The sequence below is a fragment of the Lotus japonicus genome, chromosome 3, assembly GCF_012489685.1.
Source record: "Lotus japonicus ecotype B-129 chromosome 3, LjGifu_v1.2".
NCBI lineage: Eukaryota > Viridiplantae > Streptophyta > Magnoliopsida > Fabales > Fabaceae > Lotus > Lotus japonicus.
The window spans coordinates 6134480-6140174 of record NC_080043.1 but is presented as its reverse complement, the minus strand read 5'-3'; the positions used below and the strand labels follow the sequence as shown (position 1 = coordinate 6140174).

General features: G+C 32.3%; 1 long non-coding RNA gene across 1 annotated transcript; it reads left to right on the top strand.

Moving 5' to 3' along the window:
* The first annotated feature begins 438 nt into the window (after positions 1–438).
* LOC130743185 (uncharacterized) lies at positions 439–1826 on the top strand. The gene is made up of 3 exons (XR_009021392.1): positions 439–677; positions 773–1063; positions 1171–1826. It is a non-coding gene; the product is annotated as an uncharacterized LOC130743185 (long non-coding RNA).
* Positions 1827–5695: the final 3869 nt, after the last annotated feature.

The following is a 5695-nucleotide window of genomic DNA, read 5'->3' as shown; positions in this document are numbered from 1 at the left end:
TTTTCCCCTCCCTCATATTTTTTCCCAAACTGCCGTTTCGAGCCTGCAATTCATCTATTACATATTCTCACCGTTCGTCGCTTCAATGGCATCTCTCATAGCCTGATTGGATGCAAACCTCACAAGTCCAAATCCCCTCTCTATCATAACACGTTGCATAAATTGGGAACAACAGGTTTGCTATATAGCCTCTCTAATTTTTCTGAAAAATAACACCAAACTTCAAATTTCATTTTCTGTATTTTGTAGGCTGTTCACTGTCTGTATTTTTTTCTAATGCTGCACAATCTAACTTCACAGCAGCAAGGAGATTTTGGATACTCTCAAGTATTTCTTTTCCAATTTTGCTTCCAATTGTGCGTTCTGCAATTTCATATACTTTACACATTTTGTGTAAAATTAGCTACTGTGATTTGTCTGATATGATTAAAGGTGAAGTAATATGCTATATGTTCATCAAAAGCTTCTTTAATTTCTTGGTCAAAATTTGATAAAAGAAACTCATGCTTTAGCATAATTTAATTTGTCTATAAAATGTGTGCACCATGCAGATGAGAACTAATAATGGAGGAGGAGAGGCTACAACACGTGAAGTAAAGAAGAAAAGATCAGAAGCAATCTCAAAAAAGCCTAAGCAAGACACATCAACAGCTTCTTCTTCAATGAAATGATGAAGTGTAAAGAAAAGATCACTGTCCTTCAGCTATCTTAATCAAGTCCCAAAACTGATAGGAAACCATATTTATCTCACCAATGTATGATTCTCATGCAGCATGAAGGAGAAATTCTGATTGGTTTTGTCAGAGAGTTTAGGATGGATCTCAGAGAACAATGGAGGTTGATCGACCCAGCGGTTCTACAACATTTAATATGATTGCATTTTCTCTCTAGGATATGATATGTTGGTGAGTGTCTTTTTCATTTCAAAGTTTCTTATCATGACAACAAGGAGATTTTGTACCCTGCATTAGATCCTGCTGTGAACATTCCTGTGTTCAATTGTCAATATGAATGGGTTTGGACTCACACACTTTCCAAATATGAAGCTCCTCACTACAAGTCGGTATGCTTATTGTTACAAGCAGATATATTTGTAAGAGTTTTTTTATATATTCCACTGTTGGTAGTATACTAACTTGATGACGTTTATTTTCCTTTCCTTCTATGTAGCATGTTCCTAAATGTGTTGGTCAATATCTAATAGAAGCACGTCTTGACAGTTGGATTTCATCGGCCGTTCCGGAGCGAGGGTTGAGTGTCGTGTTATTATTCATCTCACTCATGCATATGTGAAGATAGGCAGCGGATGGAGAAATTTCTGCAGAATTAATAATGTGTTGCCATTTGATGAGTTGACCTTCAGGTTTACAAGTTCAGATGCTAGGATTGTTCATGTTAATTAATTGGGCTTCTTAGGATCTTAAGTTAGGGAAATGTTTGTTATCCAGTATGCCTTCGCTGATTTTTTTTTTGAACTGTTGTGTCCTACTGAAATATCATGAGGGAAATCGTTCTGGTGTCTCTTATTCACTGGGGGCCAAGCTTAAAGATAGTATCGCTGTTTTTTGTTCACGGGATACGTGAGTGACCAGTGAGGATTGTCATTTGGCCCTGCTGAACCTGATTTTGTAGTGTCTGTATGCAGCTTCACTGCTTTCTTTGAGACCTATTAGTTGTATGGTTTCCCTTTTTTCTTTGTGTTAGCTTTCCATTTCTGTTTGTAATGTTCCATTGTTTGAGACTTTTTATGTAATGTACTAATGTGACACCTATGTAATTTTGGCATTTCCCTACCATATTTATAATATGAGTTTTTTTTCCAATAAGTAGCAAAATATTTTACCCTTATAAATAGGAAACTCTCTATTTTTTACTTATTGAATGTGACCCCGTTGTTAGTGAAAATAGGAAACTATTTTCCCGTTACAATGGTTCACACGTTATCTTTGACTCTTTATAACGGAATCAGTTTTTCATAGAATTTTTTTTCCAAAAAATAGAAAACGAGTCTTCGACTATAAGCTAACGTCATAGTCCATTTCAAATATTACCTTCAGGTTTACAAGTTGAGATCCAAGTAGCAGTTATATCCCACGACCAATTTTAGCACTACCCTACACACGACCAGTTTTGATTTCAGTTATTTCCAACATTTTGAATTTTTTATTATTATTAAAAAACAGATTGTGGACGAAAATCATGGGTAGTGCTGGGTTGTACATAGCACATGTCGTGCAACTCAGCATTACCCTCCAAGTATTGTTCATGTCAATTAAGTTTGGGAAAGGTTCATGGATTCAAAATAAATGTCTTCTTCTAGAACTTTCAAATTTACTCAGTTTTAATATAAATAGACTCCATTTAACAGGTTATAACATGTTATATTAAATGTCACAATAAATTTTAATTTTAACATTGTTACATAATTTTTTTAAAACAAAATCGAGCCGGATTAAATGATTAAATGTCTGTATGTTTTATAAGGTACAAACAGACATTTAATTAAATTGAATTAAAATCTTTTTATCACAAATTATGAGCCAACATTACGTTCAAATTATTTCTAAAAAAATTAAATGATTCCAAACTTGATAAAAAGATTACGGACATTTATAGTTGAATTGAATTAAAATTATTTTAATACTGGAACATAATAAGTCAAACATTCATATAATTATACCTTCCTCAACCAACATTACCTTGATCATTTTTTTTAAAAAAAAATTTAAGGTTCCACATTTAGTGCAAAAATTATGTTGTTATATCCTTTCCGTTTTTTAAAAAAGATATGTTTAGATATAATAATTTGAATGGTATTTAATGTGAATTAACATATTTGCATTAACTGTTGTAATATTTTCTTTTGAAAACGCGTTTACAATTATTTGTCATTTAATGACAGTGAAAAAAAACTTAATTAAAAATAAAAACATTCACCAGTAAAATACTTATTGCCCAAGGAAAACGTTTTTAAAACAAGTATTTAAGGTATTTAAAATACATTAATTTTAGTCAATGATTTTTAAACACGTATTTAATGTATTTATAATACATTAACTACGTTATATCCTTTCCATTCGAAAAAAAACGTTTTTAATATTAAAATTAAAATGATTTTTAATGAAAATTTATTAATTTACATTAACACCTATAAAATTTCCTTTTAAGAACACGTTTACAATCGACTGTCATGTCCATGAAAAAAACTTTAAATAATATACCCAATTCATTTAAAAAAAAACAATAGTCCCTCCGTTCCAAAATATAAGTTGTTTTAGGTTGTGCACATTGTTTAAGAGTTCATTAATTGATAAATATTTTGATTGAAATACCCCTATTTAAAGTTGTTTATATTAAGGAGAGACAAATGTTATTATTGGTTAAGTGGATAGTGGGAGTTGTGATAGGTGAAAATTGAAGGTGGTAATTAAGAGATATAACATTAAATGAGGGTATATAAGGAAGAAAGAGAGGAAAAATGCTTTGGTTTTGCAAAACAACTTACATTTTGGAATATAGTACAAATTCTAAAACAACTTACATTTTAGAACGGAGGGAGTATGTAATATACCCATTTAATTACTTTTTTACAACACTACATTTTTTAGAATAAAAAAACACTCGAAAATGATAATTTATTTATAAATTAAAGAAAAATTGTTGCAAATTAAAAGTTAACTTTGTCAAAAAAATTCAGATCTACATATTGATATTGAAGATGCCCAGTTGCAAAATTTATGTTTGGTTGAAATAGAAAAAATAATTCAGCGAAATGGCAAGTCTTTAAAAGATCATAGTTGTCTGCCCTATCCGATCTTCGATGATGTGGAACAGTTCCAAAATAAGTTCATAGTGGATGAGCTTAACTACAACAAACAAGAAATGACAAATATGCACGCATCCTATCTAACAATGATGACAGTAGAGCAGAAAGGAGTATATGACAACATAATGCAGTCGGTGTTGTCTGATAGTGGCAGATTTTTCTTTCTGTATAGATATGGAGGAATAGGCAAAACTTTCGTCTGGAATACTTTATCTGCAGCCATTCGTTCAATGGGTATGATTGTTCTGAATGTTGATTCAAGTGGTATTGCTTCTTTGTTGTTGACAGGCGGAAGAACATCACATTCCAAATTTTGCATTCCATTGCAGACCGATGAAATAACTACTTGCAACATCAAACAAGGTAGTTTAAGGGCACATTTACTCATGCGTGCCAAATTGATCATTTGGGATGAAGGTCCTATGTTAAATAGGAATTGCTTTGAGGCACTTGATAGGACTTTGCGCAATATCATGAGACATGAAAATAAAAGCAACATGGACAAGGCATTTGGCGGTAAGGTTGTAGTTCTTGGTGGTGACTTTAGACAAATCATTCTTGTCATTCCAAAAGGTGGAAGGCAAGACATCGTATCTGCAGCAGTAAATTCGTCTGATCTTTGGAAACACTGTAAAATTTTAAAACTCACTAAAAACATGAGATTAGGCACATCAAGTTCACCAGAGTATGCAACATAAATATAAGAATTTGCTGATTGGATTCTCAAAATTGGTTATGATGATTTCGAATCAAATGAGCGTGGTGAATCAAATATTGAAATTCTGGATGATCTTTTAATAGAAGACAGTGAAAATTCTCTTCTTGATCTGGTTGATTTTTCATATCCTAATTTGCTGCAGAACATGAAGACTGAAAAGTTTTTGGCAGAAAGATGCATATTGTGCCCTGCATTAGAATCTGTAGAGAAGGTTAATGAATTTATGCTTGATTTACTTCCGGGTAATACAACAGAGTACTTAAGCTCAGATAGCACGTGCAATGAGCACACTAAACTAGAGTCTGATTGGTTTACTACAGAGTTCTTAAATGATATTACATGCTCTGGAATATCAAATCACAAAATAACATTGAAGGTAAAAGCTCCAATAATGCTTTTGAGAAATATAGATCAAGCAGCCGGTTTATGCAATGGAACACGACTAATAGTGGTTGATCTTGGAACAAATGTTTTAAAAGCCACAAAAATAACTGGAACCAACATTGAAGATGAAATTTTTATTCCAATAATGAACATGGTTCCATCTGACTCAGGTTACCCGTTTAAGTTTGAAAGACGTCAATTTTCAATCAGTTTGTGCTTTTCAATGACTATTAATAAAAGTCAAGGTCAGTCATTGTCCCACGTTGGCCTATATCTTCCTCGAACGGAGTAGCGACTGATATCAGAGACATTGAAATCGAATCTCAAGGGTAAGTTAGCTTTTACCATATAAAACGGAGAAAAAGAATATGTTTACCAGCCGACGAAATAAATAAGTGCGATTTATTGATTATTTTTGTAGAAAAAAATTTAAATGTTTGTTATATGACGAATTTGTCAAAAATCTAGATGCAGCTCTAAGTGGAGAAGATAACAAACATGTTGTTGTGGAGCAGTAACAAGGCATCAAGGTACATTTTACAAATTTTAGCTAATTTCTAAAATAAACTTCTCAATAAAATACTAACGTGTCCAATATGTAAATAACATCTAACCACTAAAAATATTGGCAGGGGAATATCAGTTAACTACTGGGTTAAATTGTACAATAGTCATGTTCAATCCTAACATTCATGAAGCGGTGTGCTACAGAGACAGGTTAGTTTGTACAAAATATTGAATAATCGTTTCAACAACTTTTAACGACA